The 21,063-nt window shown below is 46.9% G+C and overlaps 1 protein-coding gene across 1 annotated transcript in view; it reads right to left on the bottom strand.

Annotated features, from left to right (window-relative positions):
• Nucleotides 1-21,063, bottom strand: part of SYN3 (synapsin III) — a gene marked incomplete at both ends in the record, with an annotated part of 414,093 nt that overhangs the window by 36,888 nt on the left and 356,142 nt on the right. The gene's annotated exons all lie outside the window — the stretch shown is intronic.

Here is a 21,063-nt window from a genome sequence, read left to right as displayed (position 1 = left end):
TGCACTTTCTTTTTTTTTTTTTTTTTTTTTTTTTTTCTCCTGCACTTTCTAAACGTTTCCTGCCTTGGGGCTTTTGCATAAGCTCTTCTCTCTCCCCGGAAGTTTCTTCCCTCCTATGGCTCACATGGCTGGCTCACTGCCATTCTTCTCGTGCTTGTCTTAATGGCACTGCCTCAGTTTCTCTGATAGTTCCACCATGTGGTTTTCTTTCTTTCCTTTTTATAATTGGGTATTATCTGCTCATTTATATACTATCTGCCTTTCCTATTAGCTCGTGACTTCTATACTGAGTGCCTAACACAGCACCTGGCAGGCAGTAGGCGCTCAATAAGGAGCTCTTAAATGAAAGAAGGAAGGGGATGCCTTCCCCTGGTGGCTCAGTCAGTTAAGCAGTTAAGAGTCTGACTCTTGATTTTGGCTCAGGTCATGATGTCAGGGTCCTGGGATCAGATGCTGCATGGGGCTCCACACTCAGTCCAGAGTTTGCTTGTCCCTCTCCCTCTGCCCCTCCCCACCCACCCATGAGTACCCTCTCTTTTTCTCTCTCTCAAGTAAATAAATAAAAATAAAATCTTAAAAAAAAAAGAAGGAAGGAAGGACACATCGGGTTGTCCCCTCCCCTTCCTGGGGGGCAGTGGGAGAATGGGGAGTTCAGAGGAAAATGGAGAGATAGAGGATTCCCCCTCTCCTTTTACAAAAGTTACTGAAACATGTTTCTGAAGAATTTGGGACTTGAAGACAACACATGTCCACTGTGTATCTTCCCAGTAACCTTGAGAGGGAGATGCTGTCCTCCTCTTTTCACAGATGAGGTTCAGAGAAGTGAACAATTTGTCCAAGATCCCCCAGCCAGTCAGGGGAGGGATGGAGATTCACATCCAGGCCTGGTGAGTTCAGAGCCCTGTGATCTGTTCATGACACTGCCCTGCCCTGTTTGATGGCAAAGGATCCAAGTGACTTTTCTCTTTTCCTACTTTTTCCTTTCCCTCCTTATCCTCAACTGGCTCTTTTTCAAGCTCTACTGACAGATGGACTTGGGCTGGCCAAGTGCAATTGCTGAGAGCACAATGGGGCAGGTGCCCAGGCTCTTCCTGGAAGGACCCAGGGAGGCAAGCTCTAGCAGCCAAACTCCACAGCCAAGGTATCCCCCAGCTAGAATCACGGCCCTGATGATTCAACCCAAAGGCCCCTTGGCCAAGGCAACCCATGCCAGGGGACCCCGATGTGGCTGAGGCTCAGGGCTGAGTCACAGGGCAGGCTGCCAGCACCTGAATCACCCACTCCACCTCTGGCTGGAAAGAAGCGGCTGGGGGGCTGGGGTAGGGCACTGGGCTGGGACCGTGTGTCTCACCCTGTGAATACATAATAACGATGACTGTAGTAACAATGATGGGCAATGACAGCTCCCTTTAATGAGCGCTTTTTATGTGCCAGGTGCTATTCTAACAACCATAGATTAATTCACTTAGTCTTCATGACAATCCTATGCAGTAAGTACAATTGTTTTCCCATTTCACACATGATAAAAACTGTAGCCCAGCAAAGTTGTGTAATTGGCTGCAGGGCCCAGGGCTGGCACGTGCAACATCCGAGATCTACCCAAGGTCTGTCTGATTCCAAAGCCCAGCCATTCATTTGACAAGTGTTTATGGAGCCCTTACCATAAGCCAGGCGCTGTTGCGGGCACCAGGGATACAATGGTGGGGTTGGGTGAGAAATTAATAGACAAATCCATGACATCTTAGGTGTAGACAAGTGTTAGGGGGAAAATAAACTAAGCTAAGGTGGGTAGGGCTTACGGGAGGTTAGGGAGGGGATGTTATTTCATACACAGCTTTTGTGAGTCCTCCCTAATAAGGTGGCATTGAGCAGAGACCTGAAGGAGGTGAAGGAACGAGTCCCTGGACTTCCTTGGAACGAGTCCCTGCTTCCCCTGGACGCAGAAGAGCAACTGCCGACACTGTGTGTACTTGACGAGTCCCAGGGAAGCAGGTGTGCTTGTGGCCAAGTGAGCTGAGGCCAGAGTGGGGGGTGGAGGTCAGGGCAGTGGGGAAGGGACGCAAGTCACACAGGGTGTCAAAGCCAACAGGAAGACTTCTGTTTTCACATTGAATGACATGGGGAGCCACGGAGGTTTCTGGGGTAGGGAAATGACATGATCTGACTTATGGTTTAAAAGAATCATTTTGCTATGAGAAAACCAAAGCAAGGGCTAAAAAGGCAAGAGACCTGTTGAAAGCTGGTTTAATAATATAGGTGAGTGATGACAGTGGCTTGAACCAGGATGGTAGATTCTAGAATGGGTTTGAAGGCAGAGTGGAAAGGATTTGCTGATGGGTAGGATGCCAGAAAAATGCAGGACTGAAGAATGGCTTCACGGGTTTTGGTTGGAGCAGTTGGAAACATGGACCCTCCCTCTCTCCCTTTGCTCCCTTCTCAAATGGGAAAGGCTGTGGAAAACCCAAGTGCCCAGTTGTGTCCACTGTCAGACGTCCTGGTGGCCATTTCTACAAACAAGTCTGGAATTCAGAAGGGAAGACCTGCCTGGGGATTTAATTTCAGGGGTCACAGATGTGCACGTGGTATGGGAAGCCATGGAACGGAGTGAAACAGCTTATGGAGGGGGACCCAGAGGTTAGAGGTCAGGGACATCAGAGGGAACTAGCAGAGGGGATTGAGGGAGACATGGCCAGGGGGTGGGAGGAGAACCAGGGGAACCTGAGTGTTCTCTGCAATGCCATCCTGTTTGGAAAGCCAAAGAGAACTCGTAACTCCTCTCCAGAAGGATGCATCTAGGTTGTCACCAAGGGGCCACCTGATGGCTCATCAGCTCTGTCCTTATCCTTAAGGTGACTCTGGGCCTTTCTTTCCCTTCCATTCTCTCCCCCTCTCTCCTCCCCACCTTGCTTCTCACCTGACTTCACCAAACACAGACTTATACTTTCTCTCTTGCCCACTTGTGCCTCCTTCATGCCCCGTGCCATGTTTGGCATGGGCATGAAACTAGCCGAGGAAAGGGACAGACCAAAACAACAAACTGAAATCAAATAGGATAAGAATAATAAGAAAGCATTCCAGAAACTCAGAATTTCTTGTGCTTCTGTGGTTTACAAAGCACATTCATGTTCAATTCTCTCCTGTGGCTCCTGAGGGGAAGCCCGGGGCGTTCAGGGCAGGGTATCAGGGAGGCTTTGCCCTGTCAACCCGGGACTCCATCTTGGGTTCCCAGGAGGGATAGAAGCGAGGCCAAGACAGGTCCTCCGAGATGGTTGCTGCCTTCTGCAGTGGAGGCTGTGCTGTGCCACCTGGACCCCCTCACCCACAGCAGGACAGAAATACTCATTCCCTCAGCTGTCTGGTATGGCAGCAGCTGATGACTCATGGCTGAGAGTGGCTCTCCAGGAATTGCCCTCAGCTAAGGGGGCAAGGCCTTGCCCCAGTTTATATCACATTCCTAGGGCAGCCCAGGTGCAATGACCAATTAGTGCAGGAGTTTAAAAGGCCCAGCTTTCTTGCCATGATGTATGACCATTCTGAAGGGCCTTCTCAGCTCTAGGGCTCCCCCTGGGATCAACTGAGTCCCTCCTATAACCACCTTGTAGTTCACGCTCCCCCCTATCCTCCTTCCCTCACTTCTCAAGTGGGTGTTCCCAGGTGTAGAACGTTCCCAGAGCAGACCCCCAAAACATGCTGGATCAAATCCTCACCTCAGATTCTACCCACCATCCATTTCCCCATTTCCTCCATCCTGACAGAACTCTAATTTTCGTTAGGTTTCTCCCGCCTCCAGCCAGCCACGGGCTTCAGCGGAACGGACCCAACTCCCAACACAACATGAAGCTACTGATTACCTTAAGTCACTCAGAACACAGCACTCCTCTGTCTGGGGCCCTGGGGACGGACGTGGGAGTAAATGCTCCCAATCGGATGCCAGAGAACATCTTACTCCGCGATGGATGTGAGCAGGGAAGCATGAAACCTGTAACCCAGAATGCCATAGGCAGCCTGTCCAGCACAGGGGGAATGTCTTGGAATGAAGCTGAGCCTGAGGCAGGGCTCAGAAGGGCTCAGAGACAGAAGGAGCCTAGGACTTCGCCAAAATCCTAATCCCCAGCTCTTGGGATTGTTTCAGCCAGATCGAGGTGGAATTTTCTGTTACTCACAGCCAAAATGATCCTGATACAGGGTGGCTGGCTACAGGCCCCCCAGACCTGCTTTGCTGGCCCATGGGTGTGTCGGCCAGAAGGTATTCTTCCCGAGGCTCTTGTCTGAGGCAGAAGTTTTTACTCTGAAGGGACCTGGGGCCCCTGAGTCTTTTTCTTCAGAGCAGAATAACTTTAGGTTGGGGGAAAGCTATTGGGGGAAAACTCTTTATTTCCAAACTCCTGCAGTTTCCTTCCATGTGGGGGAGCGACACCTCTGGCCTGTCTGCCCCTCAGAGGGAGTGACACACTCCAGTCAGAGGGTTTGGAGAAGAAATGGGCAAACGAGTAAGTAGCCCAGCCCATTCTCCTTTCCTTTCTCTTTGAGAGCTGCCTTTCCTACAAACCGCATGGGATCTGCACTGCTTCCCAGAGTATGCGTTTTTCAGGTCAGGCCCCAATGTGGGGAAGCCTGAGGCAGCCCCACACTGTCTGTATTTCATGGGTAAGTCTCATTCTGGGGTTCAGTAATGAGAAACCCATTTGCCTGCACACCTAAGCCACATTCTTTGATATCTTTATTTGTACTAAGGTGTTACATTTTATTTTTCCAGTTTCCTACTGTACGCCAACAACTCACAGAGAGCCTGCAACATGGCTGACTGGTTTTAGGAGCAAATCAAGCATGAGGCGGGTCAACGACCTTTAAGGCTTCATCCGGTCTGAGACCCGAAGATTCTATTACCCGACAAGGGGAAGTGCACCAGTTCTGCCAAAGGGACGACTTTTTTTAAGGTCCCCTAACACTTAGTTCTGAAAGGCATTTATTCAATAGTTTCTCATAAGAGAACTTGTGCAATGAATAACCAATAGCACCATTACCAATGGTTTTATAGAAGTTGCTGGAACCTCCCCTGGCCTGACTGGAGCCTGCTGCCCCTTCCCACTTTCCTTGCGGGCCTGGCTTTGTGGGCGGAGGAGAGGCGAGCAGGGCCCTCTCTCTCACAGAGCTCTTCAAGGTCTGATTTTTTTCTTGCCCAACGTGATCCTTAGTAAATCTTCCTTTTGGGGCCAAGGACTTGACCTTCAGGCAAGGCTCCATCTCAGCTGGCTTGGAGGGGCATTACTCACCGTGAAATGATCGCCCCTCTGAGTGACAGGCTCTGACAGAGAGCCCATCCCCCCTCCCTCCCCCAGCGTCTCCAGCCAGCACCCCCTCTGTCTGGGCTTCCACAGGGAGTGCCCCAACCCTGGCCTTGACCGGTTCTGCCTCCCTGTCAGCACTTCTCAGCTAAGCTGCTCCACCCTCTATGGGAGGAGAACCTCTCTGTTCTGCTCTATGGGAGAAAAGAGGAAGCCTCCGTGCCTCCCAGGCGGGATCAGATTCCAGATTGTTTGTAATGAAAACACACCAAGCCAAGCAAACAAAGCAGATGCTCCCTTGCCTGTGCTTATTCTCACTGTGGACATTTCATTGCTTCTGGCCACGTCTGCAGGCGAGTGCCCAGGGACCTTCCTGCCTGTTGTTGGGGTGCATCAGCCTGGGCTTTCGCGGCAAGGACACAGGACCAAAGAAAAAATGAGAAAAAGAACACTGAGCGCCACAAGGCTCAGACTCTACTTCTGGATGGGAAGAGACCTCCCGGGTGACCTCGGGCAAGTAACTTTCCTTCTCTGAACTCCTGGCTTCAAAAATTAACCATGCTAGCTTAGGTTATAAAAGCAAACCAGCGCGGCCACCACCACTATATCTTATGAAAGAAAATAAAAGCAAATTGAGGGCAGCATTATTCACCATAGCCAAGATACGGAAGCAACCTAAGTGTCAGTCCTCGGATGAATGGATAGAGATGTTTTATGCGTGTGTGTGCACACACACACAGCTCGGAGAAAGAAGGACGTCCTGCCCTTTGTGACAACATGGATGGACCTTGAGGGCATTACGCTAAATGAGATAAGTCAGAGAAAGACAAATACAAGATGATCTCACTTATACCTATGATCTTAAAAAGCTGAACTCATTTGAGGAAATAGAGTGTAGAATGGTGATTACCAGGGTCTGGGGGTGGTGTGGGGAACTGGAGAGATGTTGCTCAAAGATGTACATATGCAACCAAAAGATGAATAATTTCTGAAGATTTAATGTGCGGCAGAGTGATTATAGTCAACAATGCTATATTAGGTACTTCAAAGTTGGGAAGAGTAGATCTTAAATGTTCTCACCACAAAAGAGAAATGATAATTATGTGATGTGCTGGAGGTTTTAGCTATCCTGTGATGGCAATTACATTGCAATACATAAATGTATCAAATCAACACGTTATATACCTTAAACTTACACAATGTTATATATCAGTTATATCTCAAAAAAAAAATACACTGAGGTGAAGAGTGTGGTCTCTGAAGCCAGATCACCTGGCTTTGAACTCTGGCTCCCCAGATACTTGGGGAGGTTATTCCATGTCTTTGGCTTCTAGTTCCCTGAATTATAAGATGATCATTAATGCCCAACTCAGAGGTGCTCTAGGTAAGAGGAGTAAGTTAGTTGTGTTTAGTCCTCAGGCAGGGCTGGCACAGAGCATGTGTTCAAGAAATTCATGATTATCACCATTATTCCCAAGACTCTCATGGTCTATAAAGGAAGTCAGGCATACCACTGAAAGTACATTAGTGGGCTGTAGATGAGACAACAGAATATTTTTCTTAAGATTTATTTCAGAGAGCAAGAGAGAGTGCTTGGGAGTGTGAGCGGGTGTTGCCCGGGTGGGTGGGGGAGAGGCAGAGGGAGAAGGAGAGAGAATCTTAAGCAGACCCCATGCTTAGCTCGGTGCCCCATGCAGGGCTGGATGTCATGAATCTAAAATCACGACCTAAGCCGACACCAAGAGTCAGATACTTAAACAACTGTGCCACCCAGGTGCCCCATGGGACAGCAGAACTCTGTATGAGCCAAGCATGGGCACAAAGTCTGAGGGGGATGTCGCATTCACTGAGAGGTTGGGGAGAAGTTCAGGAAACTCTTGAACTTGAGCTGGGTGTGGTGTTGGGTCCGACACAGGTGTGGGGCCCTCATGGATGATAAAAGAAGGAGGGAAAGGCAGAGAGGCCTGGAACAGCCTGAAATGTTTGGGATTTGGAGAGGGGCTGGTTGGGGCCAGACCCCTGGGTGGGGGGGCGGCAGTCTGTGCTCAGAGAGGACCTCGAGGATCTAGTAGACCCTGGTGGATCTTGCAGGCTTTACCTCGGGACAACATGGAGCCACAGTTGGGTTTCAAGCAAGGAGTGATGTGGCCAGTTCTAGGATTTAGGACAGGCTCTTTGGCAGCCATGGTGGAAAACGGATGGGAGGGACCAGTCAGGAGGCTAGAGATGACTTAAGACAGTGACTGCTGCAGATGAGACCAGGAGAGAGGCAGCAGGAAGAGAGAGGAGGGGGAGATGTAGGAGATGCACGTGGCGGAAGTGAGGGGCTACGAAGGTGCTGAACCACAGAACTGACTGCTGAATGCTGACCACCCAGCAGCCAAGGCTGGGATTCCTTGGGATTCCTGCCATGTTGCAGATGGGGAACCTGAGGCCCGGGGAGGGTTGAGTCATTGCAAGCCTACATGGCTAGTGAGCAAAAGAGGACACGAGTCCAGCATTCAGGTATTAGAGTTCTCAGCTGTAAATGCTGCAAAGGCCTGTCTCTCTGTGAGAAGAAATAACTTCTATCAAGTGCCTTCCATATGTAGGCATTGTTCTAAGGAACTCGCCCAAGGTGATTTAACTAGTAAGTGGCAGAATGATTCAAACTCAGTGTGGAGCTCTTGGACTGCACTCCTTACCACTATGCTGAATGGCTCCGGGTGCCCTGTGACACAGGTGGGAACATGGGAGTGGACATGACTGTCTAAGGCATCGCTGTCCCCAGAACCACATGAGTAATTCTAGATTTTTCTAGTAGTCCCATTAAAAGGGGGGAAAAAAAGACGATGAAATTAATTATAAGAAAATATTTTATTTAACATAATGTATAAATTTTTAAAAATAATTTCCAAGTGTCATTTTCATAAAAAATTAGGAATGAGATATATTATGCTCTCATTTTCTGTACCTAAGTCTTTGGAATTAGATATGTGTGATGAGAATGGTTCTCCCCACACTCTCAGTTGGTTCTTAACACAGAAGAGAAAGAGAGAGTGTTACAGGTTATGACTCAGTGTGATTGACATCAAATTGGGATGTACTGAAGTTGAACATTTCACATGTGGCGTTGACGTGGCCCACTATGTGACCAGGGGAGCAGGTGGTTGTTCTGGACAGTGGATACTGATCCTAAAGTCATGGAGGCAGGGATTATCAACTCCAGATCTCCAGATGGGACTGAAGAGCTACAGAGAGGGCAGATGAGCAGATTGAGGTCACACAGCCAACAAGTAAGAAGACTGGGCCCAGAGCCTGCTGCTTTTACTTCTCTATGTTTCCAAATTGATGAAGCCCCAGGAAGAACAAGTTTGTTGAGCCCCTTGCTGACATGGGTTTCCTGTTCCCTCCTTCCTCCTTTGCCAGCCCTGGTCTGGGCCAGAGCCATGACCATTTAATACACAGATGGAGCTGGAGGGGGGAAGCTCATGAATGAGGATGATCCCCAGTTCCAGAGGGTAAATGAAGTCCTCTGGATGATCCATGCTCCTCATTGAAGGCAAAACTGTGAGGGTCTTTCTGGGGCTCCCAGGGCAGAAGCGTCATCAGACTTTGCTTCTAGCTGCTCTGAGGCCCTTCTACCACAGGGTCCTAGATGATGCCAACCTGCTCTCTCTGAGCTTCTTCTCTGGTTTCTTTCCTTCCTGGAATGGTCTTCTTGCTCCTCTACCTGATACCTACTCACCCATCAAAGCCCTAAAATCCACCTCCTCCTCCAGGAAGCCTTTCTGGTCCACTCCAACTCACAGGGGTTTCTCCTTCCTCCTCTGAACTCCCACAGGGCTCTATGCCACTTGGGGTGTTTAATAGCCATTTAATTCTGAGCATGTGCTCATTCACTTAGTCCACAAATACTTACTGAGGGCACTGTGCTAGGTACTGGAAGACAGTCATAAATAAGACAGATGCAAGGGACTATTTTAGTTGGGGAGGTCAAGAATAAGTAAGTGGATAGATAAAGAGGTGGTTTGTTAGATTGATAGAGAGGTAATAAACAGATAGGAAGCAGCTAGTGTGCAAGTGCTTTGAAAGACACAAGCCAGAAAGTGATAGAAGTTGTACATATGACTGTGCATTAGGCTGAATATTTAGTGACCTCCCAAAGGTGATTAGTCAGACCAGGTTTGCAGAATTTCATTTAATAGGATCTAGGCTCTACTACACCACACCTTTTTCCTTTTCTCACAGAAGTCACAAAATCATTAGAAAAATCAGATCAAATTCTGCAGGCAGCATTGTGAAAGCCCAAACTATGGGGTCAGGCTGATCTAGGTTCAAATCCTGGCTTAAGCACTTAGAAATGCCATGACCTGGAACGAGTTCTTAAATCTTTCTGGGGCTCGATTTCCTCATATGTAAATGGAGGTGATAATATCTATACCTACCCTCATAAGATTGGGAGGATTAGAAATTATATTGCTATGTCTGTCTATTCTATTAACCTATAATCTATCCATTTCTCTAATGGTTATTATGACATGCATAGAGTACTAAAAAATGCAAAATGACCCACACATGGAAGGTATTGCTTCAAGCCTGGGTCTGGGTATCAGGCTTTACCATTTACTAGCTGTGTGACCTTGGGCAATTTTTTATATTCCCTAAACTCTCATTTGCTCGTCTGTGAAATGGAGTTTATAATAATTCACGCCTCTCAGAGTTACTACAGAAATTTTGTGAAATCAGCAATGTACACAATTTCAGCAGTGCCTGGCACAAAGCAATGGGTATAGGCTGCCTGGCATTAACTCTAAGTGCTTTTCTGGGTAATAATGTATCTGGAGATTTCATAAAATCTGAGACACACAAATAGAATTCAAGCTATTTCCTTTACTTTTCTGGACTTGGTGGCTCCTGTTTTCTGGGTGTGGAGGTCTCTCTGACAACCTTCTAGAAAGAGGCTTTACCAGGGGCTGTGCCGAAGGCCTGTTAGGTATAGTGATGCCATAGGGAATCTTGATCACATGCAGATTCTGTGTTCAACTGCCCACAGTGTTTAACTCTCCCCCTCCACATACTGCCCTTTGAGGGAGGGTTTGAAAGCTGCTGACTGTCCTGAAGGGCTTAGGTGTGTCTCTTTACAACCAGACAGTGGAGGAGGATGCTGAGTGGGGGAGTCCTGCCTGGGAACGGTTAGACTCCTTGTCTGTCTGGCTCCCTTGTGAAAGACTGAGATATGAAAGGTCATGGTAAACATTTTTCAAAAACAAGAAAGAGATTTCTTTTGTGTGGGTTGGGATGTGCCTCCCTGGCAACGGATATCACTCACTTTACCAAATTTAAAGGGTATCAGAGGACTGTGCTGAGGTTTGGCAAAACTTGAGTGTTTTTCTTCTAATTTAACAACTTCATTTAATTTGGGGGTTGGATCTGTGCAGGCTTGTCTCCCATGCAGATGGGCCTTGCATTGGGGAAAGGGGGTGTTTAACAGGGCGATGGGGAGAATCTTCAGAAGGTGGGAAGGGGGGCAGGGTGCTGAGAACTCCGTCCTGGGTGTGCCACCTTCAGTGACTCTACCCTTCGAATGAACAACGCAGAGCCTCAGAGTATGGAGGGATTGGAGAAGGCATCTGGTCAACTATTTTTTTAAGCCTTAAATTTTTTTTAAGGATTGTATTTATTTATATTAGAGAGAGAACGAGAGAGAGAGAGAGAGAGAACATGAGTAGCAAGAGGGGCAGAGGTAGGGGTGCCTGGGTGGCTCAGTGGGTTAAAGCCTCTGCCTTCGGCTCTGGTCATGACCCCAGGGTCCTGGGATCGAGCCCCACATCAGGCTCTCTGCTCAGCAGGGAGCCTGCTTCCTTCTCTCTGCCTGCCTCTCTGCCTACTTGTGATCTCTGTCCAAAAAAAAAAAAAAGAGGGGCAGAGGGAAAAGATGGAGCAGACTCTCCACTGAGCAGGTAGCTTGATGCAGGATTCGATCCCAGGACTTTGAGATCCTGATCTGAGCTGAAGGCAGACACTTAACTGACTGAACCACCCAAGCGCTCCCGGTCAACTCTTTGATTTTACAGATGAATAGTTCCTAGGGAGGAACATGTGACTTGCCCGTAAATTGCTCAAATCGAAGACCAAGACTGGCTCCAAGTCTGTTCAGGGCCAGGAGTGCTGACTTCTCTCTACTAGTCATGTCACAGGCCCGTGTGTGTGATGCTGGTGGTCCTCAGGATGGCTTAGAGGGTACACAGATGAACACTGAGTTGTTTTTTTTTTTTAATAGAAATGCAACCTACAGACTTGGATTTCTTTTTTTTTTTTATTTATTTATTTTTTTAAATTTTATTTATTTATTTGAGAGAGGGAAGTGACAAGTAGGCAGAGAGGCAGGCAGAGAGAGAGGGGGAAGCAGGCTCCCCGCCGAGCAGAGAGCCCGATGCGGGGCTCGATCCCAGGACCCTGAGATCATGACCCGGGCCAAAGGCAGAGGCCTAACCCACTGAGCCACCCAGGCGCCCCGAACACTGAGTTTTAACAGCTATTTATTTCAATATGTATTAGGAAAAATGATCTGGCCCATAAAACTCAAAACTGTGATAGTCATATAAAATGTCATTTAAAAATACATTTATTTGAGTAAAGAGAGAGAGAGTATGTGTGTGGAGGGATTTTTAAAAAAATGTTGGATAAAGAACAGAACTGGTTACCTGTAGTTTGTTATAAATCATGATCACAGTCCCCTATCTTTAGGGCTTGGTGCTGCAGGGAGAAGACCAGGAGGTCCTTTTAGTTCTCCTAGAATTTGTTATTCATAGTCTGTGCAGGAGCGAACCTCTGTTCCCACCCCTACCCCTATATTACCTTCTCCACCACCTCATCCTATCATTATATTTTCCTCTCTCTTAACCTTTGTCTTCTTTCTTCTGAAACCCGGAATAACCAGTGAGCAGTGAGAATGGCCAGTCCTAGGCTACTCGGTGAGCTTTCCCCATCCCAGGAGCTAAGATTCCTACAAGGCCCTGGAGGCTGGGAGGCAGAGCCTTGGGCATTTTTCTCATCCTGTCTCCAGGAATTTCAGGTTCACCCCACCTATTCATTTTTTTTCCAGATCTGCCTAACCTGTGAAACAACTCAGCTTAAAATATTATGAGGTTCCAGTAGATAAATATGGAACCAGCATATGTAATGTACCACGACAATGGTACATTAATGGGCCTTCAGATATCCCAAAGTCATCATAAAAAATAAAATCAAAAGACTATAAAGCCACAATGACATATCATTATCACCCAAAATCCACAGTTTATATTAGAGCTCACTAATTGGTTGGTTCACGCTATGGGTTTTGACAAATGAATAATCATATGTATCCATCATTATAGAATCATACAGAAAACTTCACTACCTTAAAAATGTTCTGTGCTCTGCATAGTCATCCCTTCCTCACCCTAGTCCCTGATGCCACAATCTTTTTACTGTCTCTGTAGTTCTGCCTTTTACAGAATGTCAGCTAGTTGGAATCATATAATATGTAGTCTTACCAGATTGGCTTCTTTCACTTAGTAATATGCACTGATGCTTCTTCCATGTCTTTTCATGGCTTGATAGCTCATTTCTTTTTAGCACTGAATAAAATTCACCAATTGTAACAAATGTACTACTCTGGTGGGGGACGTTGATAGTGGGGGAAACTATGCATGTGTGGGGGAAGAAGGTATATAGGAACTCTGTAACTTCTGCTCTTTTTTGCTGTGAATTTAAAACTGTTCTAAAAAATAAAGTCTATTAAAAAAAAGACTATGAAGGGTGACCCTATTTATATACCAGTTCTGTGCTGGGGTTAGAAGAAAATAAACGAAATCCTTCCTCTCCTAGTGTTCCTAAGAGCAGTGATCATAGGGGACTATTAGAAAATAATTCAGGGTATATTGAGTGTTCCCACACATACAGGCACGGACTTTGATTTTTCTCTACTGAGAGAACACTGAAAGTGGCCAGAACACTGCTTAGCACATGGAAGGGACTCAATAATTACTGAGTTGATTAATGAAAATAGCAGGCCCCATGATTGGGGGTCCAATCATGGTTTCTGCCTTCAAGGTCTAGCCTAGAATGCGAACAAGTTCTAGCCTAGAACATGGACTGTAAGGCAGCAAGATGGTGCAATGAGAGAGCTGTGTCAGGTTCAGAGCTGGCTCAAAGGAGGGCAGAAGGACAGAAGTCATCATGCTTGAGTAAGACAGAGAATGCTTCAAAGAAGAGAAGTTGCTTTAGCCAAGTATAGAGGGATGAGTCCCAAGAGGGTGATATCTCAATGTATGATTTCAAATGTACTAGGTGCAAGTGAGTTTGGGAGGACTTGACTTAAGGAGGTGTCACCCTGCCTCTTCCTGGGGACACACTCGGATCATTTCTGACAATAAACTAGGACTTAAGTGCTCCAGCTCCCTTTGCCCTCTATCCTACTCTAACCGCCCTTCCCTGGCTCCAGCCCAAGGCCTCAAGGTGTTGTGTGTCACTGTAGGTGTCTACTTTGGTGTCTATTTTGGGGTGATGGCATTCAAGGGGGCTCTACCCGGAAACCCCAACTATGTGTGAGCGTTGGGAGCGGTGGTGTCCTGGAGCTGACTCATACTGGCTATTTTCTAATGTCCATGGAAGGATCTGGAGTGTTGCAATAAACGTTGGATTACGGTTTTGTTAAAATAAAATATTTAAAAGCTTAGTTTCAAAGCATGCAAAAAGCACATTCGAATGTTTAATATGCATTTACTTGGGCTGCCTGGGCAAGTGTGTTTTGGGGAGCCCTCCGAGTAAGACTTCTTCCGTGTCTTGGCTTATGTGGAAAGTCACCTGAGATTGCAGAGGCAGCTGGTAAAATGCTGGTGATTTTCTCAGAACTGTGCTCTGCAAGGACACAAAACATAGAGGTAATTTGGGCGCCGAGGCTGATACAGACTAAGTTCATCGGAAGACCTTCAGTGTTTTCCTGATAGATGCGGTGATAAATGTTTTAAATTAAAAGTTACAGAATAAAATTATAGCTAATGCAATACTACTCTTGTGTCTGTCATAATTTCAAGCTCCATGTAGGATTTCACTGGAAGAGGAGGGTTCTGATGTCTCCCAGTCAACTCATGTTACAAAGGAGAAAATTGAAGGCCCCTAGAGGGATGAGGTTGGTTCGAGTGGTGTAGCTTCTGGAAAGGAAAAAGAAGAGAGGAAGGCCTGGAAGGGAGGAAAGGGATTTTCCAAGTTAGGACTCTTGGGCCTCCATCCAGCATCTTTGCAGTAGGACAAAGGAATGTGTCCAAATCTCATTATTTCAGTGGGAAACCACATCACCATCATGGTGGGTGCCAGAAACATCTGAAGTAAACCCATGCCTGCGCCTATAAGAGCCAACATGCCTTGGCCCTGCTGACCTCTCTGACCTCATCTCCTGTCACCTGACTCCTGACTCTTTCAGTTCCTAGAACTTGCAGAACCCAGGGCTACCTCGGGGTCTTTGTACTTGTTATTCCCTCTGTCAGCAAAGCCCTTTCTGCAGATCATCACATAGCTGGCTCCTTCTCATCTTGTCTGTTCTGTTGTCACCTCCTCATAGAGGCCTCTTTTGATCATCTGATCTAAAACAGCTCTTCCACTCCCCGGTCATACTCAATTACATCATCCTGGCTTGGTTTATGCATTTATCATGGTCTCAAATTATCTTGTATTTGCCTATGCCCCCTACAAAAATATAAAGCTCTGAAAGAGTTAGTACTTGTCTCTTAGATTCACTACCATATCCTTGGCTCTTTGCACATAGGTATTTGGGAGCTATTTTCTGAATGGATAAATGAACAAATGGATGGCCACTGGGCACTCTTTTGACCTAAGGGAGTGGTTTTCAAATTGGACACCATGGAGAAGCTTTGAGGGGCCCATTTTTGGGAGATGGGCCCATGCAAGGAGACCAGTTGGGTGGGCCTCTAGATCTTTTCCCTTCCTCTTACTGGCTGCAGGGATATGATTTATATATTGAGTGTTTTCATCATCCATTGGAAAGAAGGCTCGGGGACCAAAGAACAAGGACAGGTCACTAGGGAGGAAGCTCTGGATGGAAGTTTGGGCTCTAGGCCTTCAACCTGATACTGGGGGGGTTTGTGAATGAGACACGGGGGCGATACGGAGGGGTGATAGCTGGAAGAGCAGGGCATGGCAGACATATCATCTGGGGGTCCCAGGCGTGAGGATAGGGTCTCAGGGAGAGGGGTGACCTGATTCTAAGTTATCCTTCCAGCTGTCTCAGATCTTTGCCCCTGAGTCACAAACTAGTGATAGGCTTTTTGCTGAGGCCACAGCATTTTCCAGCCACAACTTTAAACATAATGTTTGCCCTTGCCCTTACCAAGAAAGCAACAGCCTTGCTCTCCGTGGCCTCATTAAATGGGATTCTATTTTCAAAGCACATTTTGAGAACATTCTTATTTGCTGTTCCAGGTTCTCAGAGAGACAGCCCAAGAGACTCCGCTGATAAAATGACTCTGGGCACGACAGAGATGGGGAGATGCTGAAATGAATAGCAGCTTTGTTTATTTGGCATTGGAACAGGCGAGAGGAGCTATATTAAAAAAGTAAATAAAGTTCCCCTTCTCTCCACAGGAAAAAACCCTTCTCTGGCCGCCCGGCCAGCCACACGATTTCCCTCGCAGAGCAGAACAAATGTGAGTAAATGGAGTTTAACTTCGGGAGAAGAAATGCAAAAAATAAAATAATTATGGGGTGGGCGTGGGATACAGCTTGAGAATGAGTAAGATTAAGAAGCAACTCAGATGCCTAATTAAAGATCCAAAAATAAAAAGCAGCAACAGACTGGGTATGGGTCTGGTGATATATATACACATCTATATATACACAGGGCTCCGAAATACTACTGGCTTCCCTTCTCAGCAGACTTGACCCGCATTTCCTTCCCGTGTTGGAGAGAAGATAATAAGGACTGGCTAGAGTGACATTTTCCAAGCATGCCCCATGCGCCCCGCTCAGTGCAAAGTGGCATGTGCCCACAAGCACAGATAGCATCCTTTTCCCACTGACCTAGCTTCTCTGAGCTTCAGTGTTCCCTCCTGCGAAATGAAGATCATCGCACTGCCCGCCTCCCAGAGCTTTTGTGACAATTGCGCAGGACGAGCACAAAACCAGGGCCTGGCACCTCGAGAGGCCTGGGTGAATGGGTCATGATTATTCTTACAGTTGTTTCCATGGGTAACTCACACTCAAAATGTTGAAAACTTAGCTTATTATCTTCCGCATTAGGCATGTCCTTGCTGATTTCACAAGGAATCATCGTGTTCTCAATTTTCTTCTGCCCCAGCACCCAGTTGCTCACTGAGTTCTTCTAATTCTGCTTTTCCCGTATCCCTTGATGACGTCCTTATCTCATTGCTCACTGCCTTGGTTCCACCTGTTCAAACCCTAATTTCTTCTCTGCACTGCTATGGTTTCTTCCTAACGGGTTCCGGGGGGCACTAATTTCCCCTTCTTGGCCCCCCACTCCTCTCCGTTCTCACACTACTGCCTTACGAATCCTGCCTTACGACCATGCCCATTCTTTGCTTCCAGGCCACCAGTGGCTCTCTCTCTCTCTTAGTTAGAAGATTAAGAGCAAATTGTAGAGTGCAACGTAAAGTTGGCCCTGTCCCCTCCCCAGCCTCACCTACCCTTCCAGGGCTCACTTTGGCCCAGAGCTCTGGGATACTTGCTTCGCATTAACATCACCTGGGACCAAACAACGTCAGTGCCTGGGCCCTCTGACAGCCGATCACAGAGTCTCTGGGGGTGGGCCCCAGGCAGGGGTATAATTTCAGAGCTTTCTGGGTGATTCTAAGGTGCTGCTAAGCCTGACAACCACTGTCCCCACCACACCCGACAGCTTGTGATACTCTCTTGGGCCTTTATACCGTGTGTGTGTGTCTCCTGATGCCTGGAAAGCTTTTCTCAGCCGTATCCACCTGCAGTATGTGTCCCTATCGTTCCCTATTGTTTGAGATGTAGCTAAAGCTCCTCCTTCCAGGAAGTCTCCTTGGTTTCCCATGAAGATGCTCCCACTCCCCCTGACATTTCCTTCTATCATAACTTAATTAATTTCCCCCTCTGCCTTCATTCAGTTTTATCTGGATTCCCTTCTTAGTACTTGGCTGGTATTTCTGCTGTAAGGTTTGCTTCATTTGGCTTGGATTGTAGTCAGCTGTCTACATGATCTTCTATCACCTCTCTCCAGGCCTTATTTCCTGCCACTTGTCACCTCAAGCACTCACTGTAGCCCCGCAGGCCCTCTGCCCATTCCTGGACCACAAAGAGGCCCTGCCTCAGGGCCTTAGTATATGCTCTTCCCTCACAGTCATGTTCTTCCTCCATATGTGCATAAGCTCATTCATTCCTTCTTCCACATGTCGACTCACAGAAAGCCTTCCTTACTCATATTCCCACCATGCTATGGCTCTCATCCTGTTTCTTTTGTCCTCAGAGTCCTTCTCATCACTGACATATCACAGTTGTTTTTTGTTTATTCTTTCTTCGTCTGCCTCCCACCATTGGATGTAAGCTCCATGAGGACAGGGACTCTGTGGTGTTCATTACTGTACCTCCAGTGTCCAGAACAGTCCTTGGCATGTAGAAAGCACTCCATAAATATTTCTCAAATAAACGAATGAGTAAACATGCTGTGCTTTCCAGTGGACCAGGACTTTTTTTAAACCATGGGTTTGAAATGGGTCATGAAATAAATTTAATTGGTCACAACCAATATTTTATAAATGACAGACTGGAGCAATACATATCAGAATGACTTGTGCATAGAAAATGCAAGTTTTATTCTTTGAAACTTATAACAATATATAATTATATGGGAATCAGCTGGCAAGACAAAAATCTAGTACTTACAGTGGTTTACTATACGAATTTTTGGAAAAGTATTGTACTAGACCAGGAGTTGGCAAACATTTTCTGTGAAAAGTACAATGATAAATATTTTAGGCTTTGCAGACCATAAAAACTATTCAACTCTGATGTTGTTTTGTGAAAGCAGCCAGAGACAGTAACACACACAAATGGACAGGGCTATGTTACAATAAAGCTTTATTAACAAGACCAGGTCAGGGGTTGGATTTGGCTTGTGGGTGGTAGTTTGCTAAGCCCTGCTGCGGACTGTAGTCTAGTGTGAGCCCATGTGTTTTGTGTACAAATTCCCTGCATTCAGAAACCATGTCCTTTTCCACCTTGGGATCTTTTTAAAATTTTATTTATTTATTTTTAAAATTTTATTTACTTTATTTTTTTTAAATAAAATTTTAATTCCGGTGTAGTTAACATACAGGGTTATTTTAATTTCACCTCTGGATCTTAACCAAGAGTCCTCTATTCCAGAGTCTAGCCCACTCTTTGCACATAACAAATGTTCATAAATATTTGCCAAAATATTCAACAAACATTTACTGAGTCACCAACTTGGAACAGCTGGGCTCCAAATCTACTAGCATTTGTTGAATGACTACAAGAGCCCTTGGCCTTAAATTTTCAAAAGCCTCTGCCCCTCCTCCAATCCTTCCAAAGGCTGAGACCCAGAGCCCAAAGGGTGTCCTCTCCCCAGCTGGCTTGGGTCACGTGTTGTCAGGGGTCAGAAGGAGTGGTGGGAAGTGATGGAAACGGGGAGTCTTTGATGGACTGCTTAGGGAACTGCCCAATTATCCTGCTTATCAGTTCACTGGTTCCTTTCCTTTGCTCTTCCCCATAATAAATCAAAGCTCCTTCTGTTGTTCTTGAGTTCCCAGGTCACTGATTCTTTTGCCTGCATGTTTATAGAGTTACAGTGTGACCATGAGATTGAATGGAAGGGAAGGGAGGACCCTGACAAATGTCAGCTCTGCAAGGCAACACCTCAGCTCCCCAGGCCCTCATGCATTGTGTAAGGTGAAGGAAGGGGCTTGCCAGGGCCTGGCGTGCTGTCCAGGGCCTGGCCTCAACCAGGAAGAGAGGTGGAGTCGGTGGGTCCAGCTTCCACACCCAGCAAGTTTATAACCCAGCAGAGGAGGCTGACTTGGTTCAGATTTGAAGATGCCCCAGAGCAGGGGTCTGCAAATTACAGCCTGAGGGCTATTGCCAGTTTTTGTGTAGCCCATGAGTTAAGAATAGTTTTTAAATGGTTGGGAGAAAAAAAAAATCAAACGACGAGTGATATTCCATGAAAATGATATGAAATTGAAATTTCAGTGTCCATAAATTAAGTTGTATTGGAACAGGGCCATACTCATTCATGTCCGTATTGTCTAGGGCTGCTTTCATCCTACAAAGCAGAATGGAGTAGATACCGTAGACCATATGGCCTGAAAGCCTAAAATGTTTACCATCTGGCTCTGTATGGAAAAAGTTTGCAGAGCCCTGACTAGCATGACTAGTTGACAAGGACTAGCAGCACGGATATCACCTGGGAGTTTGTTAGCCTCGCACATGGGCCCTCCCCCGCCGGCCAAGGCCTAGTGAATCAGAATCTTCATTTTAGTAAGGTCTGCAAGTGATCTGTAAATAGCTGAAAATGTAGGAGGCACTTAGGTTCTAGAGGGAGTGAATCAATATCTCTTACATATCTACAAATTTTTACAAGTGCTTTATCTCAATCAGTCAGGATGAAAACCCCATACTCACTAGGGAGATCTTTTGGGGCCACTGGACAGATAAGAAAACAAAGACTCCCAGTTAAGCGTTCGAAGTAACATACATAAGTGGCTGAACTGGGATTTGAACTTCTGGGTCTATTGCATACCCCACGGCCTTAACCATGAAACTTCATAGCCCTCCAGAAAGAGAGGGCACGCCCACACTCATGGTTTGAAGTTGGAGGCCCCCAACTGGTGTCCCAAGGGTGTTCAGTGGCCAACAGATATGTTTTATTTGGCCTACATGGTGTTTTGAATATTTAAAAATTAGTTGCCAATATTTTAAAAATCAGGGGAGTTCATAAGAGACCCAGAGAATTGGCTTCATATGAAAGAATCAGATGATCAGGCCGTGTGGCGTCTCAGGGCTTTGTCCCATGAGGGCTGAGTTGCGGTTGCCCGTGCAGGCTGGCCTGGCCTCTCTGGGTCCCTACAGTCTCCACCTGGCCTCCAACTCGTTCTGGAGACTGCCCGGATGCAGTGGGCATCTGAGTTGGCACCCTCTGGCTGGGTAGAGCAGCTGGGGATCACTGAGCATCTTCTTACAACACCGAACCTGACACAGCAGGTCTGGGGACAGGCCCAAGGGCCGCTGAGGCTGCCAGTCCTTCCGCAGAGCCTGCTTTGAGAAGCAAGACTGTCAAAGAGCTCAGGCCTATGTGATTTCAGGGCTACACACACTTGGTTCATCACCTGGAGCATCTCAATAGGTGCTCTTGCTTCTGTTCCTCTATCCCAAGGGGTGGCTGGGGGCCCTTTTCAGTAGCTTCCAGCAGCCTCCTCCATCGACCCTGCTGAATCCTCTAAATACAGCCATTTTCTACGAGTGTCATGACATGAGGAGGCCTGAACAGCACTCACTGCCCCACCACACGGCCTCCTCAGCACCTTCTGGCCTCATTCCTGGGGGATGGGGCATTGGTGTGGAGGTTTCTGGGAACCGGAGGCCAGGAGTGGAGGCAAGAGAACGAGGTCTGCTAATACCGTCTCGTTTGTCCGGAGGCTTAGTAGAGACTGCTGAGAACCGTGTTTAAGACATCCGCTCACCCTGCCCCAAACACGCACACACACACACGAGCAACATGTACACGTGTGTGCACACA

This window comes from Martes martes (assembly GCF_963455335.1).
Source record: "Martes martes genome assembly, chromosome: 8".
In the NCBI taxonomy this organism is placed as follows: domain Eukaryota; kingdom Metazoa; phylum Chordata; class Mammalia; order Carnivora; family Mustelidae; genus Martes; species Martes martes.
This window is presented reverse-complemented; position numbering and strand designations above follow the sequence as displayed.